The sequence below is a fragment of the Eptatretus burgeri genome, chromosome 6, assembly GCF_056783735.1.
Source record: "Eptatretus burgeri isolate ZD-2024b chromosome 6, Ebu_testis_v1, whole genome shotgun sequence".
Classification (NCBI taxonomy): Eukaryota; Metazoa; Chordata; class Myxini; order Myxiniformes; family Myxinidae; genus Eptatretus; species Eptatretus burgeri.
In genome coordinates, this window is record NC_140966.1 from 26,681,040 (window position 1) to 26,689,727 (window position 8,688).

Sequence of the window (8,688 nt, forward strand, 5' to 3'; positions counted from 1 at the left end):
CTCGTCTCTCTTATTGAATATTTTTTCAACATTGGTTTTGTCATTTTAATTTTAAGTGAGCCAGTGTCATTCAAGATTTTAACCTGTTCTCTTGTGAGAAAAACATCAATTCTTACTGCTCCTTTTCTCTGAATTGTATTAACGTTAATCGTACAAGGCTTTTGATTTTGAACACAAGATGATAGTTTATGAAGATTGATTTGATTAACATATACCCCAGTTGGTACTTTGCCACTCATTTATTTAACAAAAAATTATGTGAGACTAATCATCACACCATTATCTGTATTAATCTGCAATTCTGTTTCTTCCAAAAGCAAACAATATGTATCAACTTCTTCACTCTCTCCTCTTTCAATGTATAGGGAAGTATCCACTCGATTAGACTTTATAGTTTCCTTTTGAGCGCTCAGGTCAAACGCATAGATTGTATACAAACTTTTAAATGCTGTCATATCCAAAATAGGTTCTTTATTTCCATTACTTTCACACACCTTTTGGTAAGACTTGTATGCTTCAGCAAAATCATTTTTTTCCCAATTAATTTCCAATCTATCTCGTGGGTAAAATGTTCCATCTAGAGAAACGCGAAGTTGTTTCACCTTAGCATTATCACTCAATGCATTATTCTTATCAGTCGCAGTATCACCATCTGGCTTTTTAAAAATGATCCACAGATATCGTGGCTTTCTTTCCAGAACACCCAAATTCCACGTGTAAGTAGTTTGATTGAGTTTAACGTGTTGACATCTTCTTTTGAGGTATGATACACTGAGTGGTTTCTTTGAGTTAAGTCTTCGATTCAACATCTCTTCTGTTTTAAGATTAGGAGTATATTCACTGATATACCAACTCATTTCCTCAATTTCAAATTTATTCTGATCACCAAAAGCACTACCAACACCAAAAAGCAATCCATTTTCATTATCATTCCTTTGTAGTTGAAATCTAATTTTAAGGCCATACAGAACTTTATCATGATCACAAAATCCAAATATACCTTTAAGAGGAACTGCCACAGTAAAACTATTTTCTGCTTTTGTATCATCATTATACATTCCTTTCCTTTGAGTATATCCAGGGTCTGTGTTTGTTCCCGTTGACATATCAGGAATAAAACCTTCGACAGACCCCTTTCCCATTCTATCACTGAATGTATAGAGTGTAAATTTTATCATTTCAGATACAGCAGAGACATAATCAACCGCTTCAACTTCTTGTGTTCCAATATACAAACGCACACTATCAAACATTTTCCAGAAGAAATCATTTACAAGTGTAGCGTTTGTGTTATTCCCAGCCTTAGTGAATTTAAATTTACACAACAAGAAACTTTCGGAGAGATTCAAATAGGTTTGTTGATTATTTATTTCAAAACTTTTTGTACCATTCGTATTCCAGTCTGTTCCAGTTATTGCATTTACCTTGAAATAATCTTCTTTTTTAGTGGAGTTTGAGATAATAATAGTATCATCCAAATCATCGATACTATCAATTGCTTCCATACTTGTATTTATTTAGGAAAAAAAAGATGTTAAAACTTTTGAAACCCTGATCCAAGTATTTGAATTATTTTCTGTCGTTCTTGGGGGGACAACTGAGTTTTGCCTTTCTTAATTTCTTTTATTGCTTGTAATTTATGAGATTCCTTCTGAGCATCTTTTATACTCTTTACAGCACCTGCTACATTTCCCACAGCAGAAGCAGTTGAACCAATTAGATCTTTATGTTTAAGAATAGTTGAACCAATACCCATGAGAGTATCAATTATCCCATCTCCTCTAAATTGATGTCCAACACCCCTTTGTCTCTTAGGTTTATAGTATCCTCTACCAAGATACATACCTTCACCCTTGTAGTATGGGGAAAGGAACATCCCATCCCCTGTAATTATTTTATATTTTCCCAACTCGTGTTTCCTCACAATAACCATCGTATTTATTTATTGGAAAACTTCACGTAGGTGAATTCTGATGGATATAACTTCTCCATTAAAAGAAATCACACGATTATCTTGCTCGGTTATCCTAAAATTTACTCTGTGTATGGTTTTTCCTGACACAGGTAGATAAACCAAATTTTTGGGTTCCATATTGAATTTATAACCAATTGGGGTTGAGTATGCGCTGAATGAAAATATTGTATTTGTTTTTTCCCATCATTATAAGCACCATCAATCAAATCACAGTGAATTAACACCGAATTTATTCCTGAGGATATTTGAATGACATTATCACTGTAAAACGTCCCATTAGTTTCAATCTTTTTTGAGGAGAAACCCAATAACTCTCTAAATGAATTATCAATTGTGAAATCAACCTTGTAGTTATTTTTAACTTTAATCGTTGATTTTGAAGTATGTTTTTGAATGTTTATAACAATATTTTTTGGTTCATCACCCTGTTCTTTCATAAGACGAGCAATTTCGGAAGATATTTGAGAAATCTCATATGCTCCGGGTGAGACTGTTATCGTTTTGTATCCACTTCCCGGATTATAACTAAACTTGTCATTTTCTCGGTTATATTAAATAAGGTATTATAAGTTTCCATGGACAATAAAGATGCCTCATATTCTTTTGTTGTGTCAAGTTGTAGTGGGTATGGGAATGAAGATGTGTGGTCGCTTGTTGTGAAATTGAAACTAAGGATTGTGCTTCTCATCTTATTTAATATGAGATAAAATGTCTTTATATTGATATTTATTAATTATTTTCATGTTCATCAACTGGTCTAAAATGGCTGATGCTTCATTAAAACAATTGTTATTTCCAGCCTTCTTACTGCCTAACAACAATAACAGTCTATTAACTAATTGCGATGGGTCATTTGGAAGAAAACTAACACCTGAACCAAGGATACTTAAAGCCTGAATAATGTGTTTCTCCTTCTCATTCTTCCTACTTTTACCAGAAAGAATAACCTTATAATTTAGAGTGTTCAGCAGATCAATATATACTCTATCATCATTATTTTCCATATCTAATGGTTTATCAATATACTTTGATTCATCCCTCACAGTTGAACTTGTCTTCCATCTTTTGTGAGAAGAAACATTAATCTCGGAGTTAGTTTAACAGGGGGTTGAGCAGAACCCAAGAACCTTAATTCATCATTAAATATCAATACCTTTTCTTGAACAAGATGAAATATTGCTGATTGTTCTGTTGGAATGAGTCCTGCTTTGGTTTTTGAATCCGCTGAATATTCATTGTTTTGAAGAGCATTCACAATATAATCAGGGGGTCGATTAATCTCTTCCAGTTGTTGAAATAAACCTTCATCATCATATTCTAATTCTCCTAAATGCTCTAATTCTTCCTCCGTCATTTGACTGAAATCTTTTAACATTTGAAGTTTTTTAGGAGTATATTCTACTGTGGGAACTGTGGAAACATCTTTCATTTTTCCTTGGGAAGTTTTTAAAAGTGGTTTAAAAAATTTCTCTTGTTTTCTTTCAAATGCTTCTTCGCCCGTTAGTTTCTGTCTGCGTTTCTTCTTTATGTCTTCCTGCTGTTTTACAACTTTTGAAACCAACTCTTGATGTTCCCTAAATCTTCTTGCTCTTTCTTTCGCATCCATTTATTTATTGAAAAATATCATTTAATATCTCATCTTGTTTCACAACAATATATTTATATTTTTCAGTCGTGTGTTTCATGTAATCCCCAAATTCCTTTTTACTACATAATGTAGAACAATTGTCTCTCCAAAAATTGTTTATATCTATTGAATTTAACTTGAATAAAATAAAAGTATTAGCATTGTTTCTGATGGAACGACGAGGAAGCTGAAAGTACGATTGACTGAGATAAATACAATTACAAGAAGAATGTCTCCCTCTTGTGTAGTTGCTGTCCATTACCGTTTGGTTTCTCTCATTAACACAATCATCAAAGATAACTAGGTTCTTTTTGGATTTATCCAAATCTTGGGGAGACGGTATATCATCCGTATTATCACTCAGAATACAAGTTATCGGTTTTGATTTCTTTTTACATCTCTGTGTATCACAAAATAGTTGTATTATATCTTCAATTTTAAAATCATTTAGGTTTTTTTGAAGTTTAAATAAACCGATTATATCTTCTTTTTGAAGACCAGCATTAAAACCTTGTGAGAGTAGTTGATACTCTGGTTGAAAACTCGACTTTGTGAAAATTATTAAATTATCATAATCTAAAAAGTTGGGAGTGAGGAGCATCTTTAAAAGTAAGCAGGTTTTTCCACATCCACTTGAACCAACTATGAGGCATCTTAATGAATTTGGGAGATTTTTATGGTTGTCAAATTTTATCTTATTTTCCCAAATGGGTAAAAAATCATTCATTTATATATTTGGAAAACAGGTTATTTAATTTATTATTGGCTTTTTTCGAAATTCTATATTTTATCCTAAGTTCAGGTTTAATTTCAAGATAATCCATTATTTTATTTATGCAATATCTTGTGTTGATATTTCCCTGAAAATCACATCCATGAATAATATATAACAACAATCCTTTGAACATTTCTCTAATACGTTCAGTTTCTTCCCTTGTAAGGAAAGGTGTGTTCTCACCCTCGTACTTTACATTCATTTCTCTAATCAATCTTGTAAAGTAATTCATTTTTGGTGTAAATCTAAAAGAATTATTTTCCTTTTTATATTTTTGATTATCATTAATTCGAAGATAATCACAGAATATACATTGTTTATAGGCTTTTGACTCTGTGTTTAATCCCCGTCTTTCACACGCAGGGCAATTCTCAAATTTGTCATATGGAGAATCATGGAATTCAAGAGGCTCAAAATCGAGTAAACTATTCATATTTATAAAGTAAAACTTTACTTAAACTGAAATTCATCTTCGATATCATCTTCGATACTTTCAGAATCATCTATACTTTCATAACTATCATTTGAACACCAACTCTCGGTGCCATAACTATCGTTTGAATGCAAACTCTCGGTATCATAATCACTCTCATAATCTTCAAAATCTTCAGTTGAATATTGACTCATTTAATTAGTAGAAAAAACATTACCATCGATATCGATATACATTTTTTCATTAACAGATTCAACTGCTACATTTTTTATATTAAAGGTAATTTTAAAATGATCCTTAACTACAATTGAACGAAATGTCATTTCACCTGATATATTAACATCCTTTATTTCATCAGGATTTATATCTTTAGGGTTGTTGAAAAAAATACAAATTTCTCCTTGCATATTACAGATGGTCTTATCTTTTCTTTCTAAAGCTTCATCCATAAGGTTTTTATTTTTTGATACCTTTTCTTGTTTCATTGCTTTTTCTAGTTTTGAATATATTGCCAGAAGGAGAGGAGAAACTTTTGTTAGAGATACCTTAATTGATGTTCTTCCAGGTATACTAAAAGCCCTTGCACTGAAGTAAATTGAAGAACTCATCATATCCACCATAATTGTTTTTATCCAATAGTTGTTATATTTATCTTTGTTCAATTTTACATCCTTGACATATTTCTCAGCATCTTTAACAAATGAAGAGATTGATTGAAACTTGTCTTTTGTGTCTTGAAACATTGTATTTATTAATTGAAAAAGTTGGAGGATAAAATGGTTTTAAGCACAGAGTCACCTGTAAAATAAACAAAATTTTCATCAAGAAAATTTTAGTTTAAGCACAGATTCACCTGTAAAATAAACGAAATTTTCATCAAGAAAATGTTAGTTTAAGCACAGATTCACCTGTAAAATAAACGAAATTTTCACCAAGAAAATTTTAGTTTAAGCACAGATTCACCTGTAAAATAAACGAAATTTTCATCAAGAAAATTTTAGTTTAAGCACAGATTCACCTGTAAAATAAACGAAATTTTCATCAAGAAAATTTTAGTTTAAGCACAGATTCACCTGTAAAATAAACGAAATTTTCATCAAGAAAATTTTAGTTTAAGCAAAGTTTTATTATATAAATATGGTGAATACAACACACTGCGATGTTTGTAATCACGAATATAAACATTATAGAAAACACCTCCGAACCAACAAACACATTTAATCTATTTCACAAAATATCCCCTCTTGAGTTGGAAAGAAAACATTGTGATACCTGCTCAAAGGATGTTTTGAAGAGGAGTTATAATAGGCATCTTCAATCACAAAAACACAAGAAAAATGAGTTTAAAGTAAAGGGAGACTATTATATTGAAAACACTGATGGGGCATTTAAAGGGCATATAAAAATCAGGATTTTTCAATTTGGAGAACCCGGTCCATCATCAATAGTTGAATCAATTGAAATAGTGAAACCTGATGTTGAAAAATTTATTAAAAAGACATTAAAAGAAATGAAAACTTTAAAGTTTTATATGGGAGTGAAAATGAATATGAAAAGACAAGATGAAGAACAAACTCCTTATATGAGGACAGATCTTCATTTTATAACATCATTTCAAGATTTTTTGAATAGTGGGGTTTATGAAGAACTATCAAGACAAGAGGAGGATGTTGATAATACAGTGGTAGGAAGTGGATTCAATATTAAAAAAATCATCTTTTTAGATATACACATTCTAAAATCAAACCCTCTTAAAGCTTCTTCTTATATTGAATTACCAAAAGAAATAAAACGAAAGAAGGCAGTTGTTAATATTAAGAATAATGATAATAAATGTTTTCTCTGGTCTGTTCTTGCTCACTTTCATCCACCAAAATGTAATTCAGAAAGAGTAAAACAATATATGAAATATGAGAATACCTTGGACATTAAAGATTTTAATTTCCCAATGCCACTAACAGATATTCCTAAATTTGAGAAAAAGAATAATCTTTCTATTAATGTATATGGATTAACGGATACAAACAAAGTTCAAATATTAAAAATTTCAAACAACTATAAAAATGAAGAAACACACATTGATCTTTTATATTTTAGTGTTGGAAAGAATTCACATTACACATACATCAATAATTTATCAAGATTAATCTCTTCTCAGGTATTCAGAACAGCAAACAAAATATATCCTTGTAAGCGATGTCTTAATTCATTTCATACAAAAGAACGATTAGAACAACATTCAAAATTTTGTAGTAATCATAAATCAGCTGTAATTACAATGCCTAAACCTGGTGAAAAGATTTCTTTTGAAGATTATAATAAATCTATCATGCACCCATTTGTGATATACGCTGATTTTGAATGTATCCTTAAAAAGATAAATACTGCTTCTCCTAATCCAAAAGAACCATATACAAATAAATATCAAAAACATATTCCTTGTGGTTTCTGTTATTATATCAAATCATCTGTTGGAGAAAAGTAAAATAAACTTGAACAGTATAGTGGAAAAAATGCTTCACAAGAGTTTGTAAAACGATTAGAAAAGGATTGTATAAGACTAACTAAATTAATGAAAGAAACAAATGAACCGATGAAATTAACCATAGAAGAAAAATTAGAATTTAGAAAGAACAATATCTGTCATATTTGTGAGGAGGAAATTGAGGAGTCTAAAGTTAGGGATCATTGTCATCTTACTGGTAAATATAGAGGTCCCGCTTATTCCTGTTGTAATCTTAATTATAAATTACCTTCTTTTATTCCAGTCTTTCTTCACAACAGCGCCAACTATGATACACATCTATTTATAAATGAACTTTCAAAAACACCAGGGAATATTTCTGCCATAACAAACACAAGTCAAAAGTATATTTCATTTACAAAAATGATATTCACAAAACCTATAACTCGTATAAGGTTTCTTGATTCTTACAAGTTTATGGGAACGCCACTAGCCAACCTCGCATCAAATCTAAGCTCCACGGGCTCTTTTCCAAATCTTAATTCATTCTTTCCAAAAGAGGAAATTCTAACTAAAGAGGAAATTCAGATTAAAGAGAGAATTCAAAGTAAAGAGGAAATTCTAATTAATGAGGAAATGAATGAAGAAATTCTTACTGAAGATGAAATTCTAATTATACAGAAAATTCGAACAAAGAATGAAATTCTAACTGAAGAGGAAATTCTGATTATAGATGAAATTCTGATTAAAGAGGGAATTCTAACTCGAGAGGAAATTGAAACAAGGAATGAAATTCAAAGTAAAGAGAAAATTCTTACAAGTAAGGGAATTTATCCTTATGGTTATATGGATTCATTTATGAGATTTAAAGAAACACAACTTCCTTCAAAAGAAAGTTTCTATAATAACCTTTATGAAGAAGAGATAAGTGATAAGGAATATAAACACGCACAAGAAATTTGGAAAATATTTAAGATAAAGAACCTTGGAGAATATCATGATTTGTATCTAAAAACAGATGTTTTATTGTTAGCTGATGTGTTTGAAGCTTTTAGATCACTCTGTCATAATAAAAATTGTTATGGATTAGATCCTTCCCACTTTTTCACAGCTCCTGCTTTAGCTTGGAGTGCAATGTTGAAAATGACAAAACAAGATATAGATTTAGTCAGTGATGTAGATATGCTTTTGATGATTGAGAAGTCTAAGAGAGGTGGAATATCACAAGTATGTTCAAAAAGATATGCTAAAGCAAATAATAAATATCTTCCAAATTATGAGAGTGAAAAAGATAGTAATTATTTGATGTACTTTGATGCTAATAATTTGTATGGATGGGCAATGTCTCAATCTCTGCCTTATGGTAAATTAGAGTGGGTGGAAGAAAAGGATTATGAAAAGGCTTTGATGAATA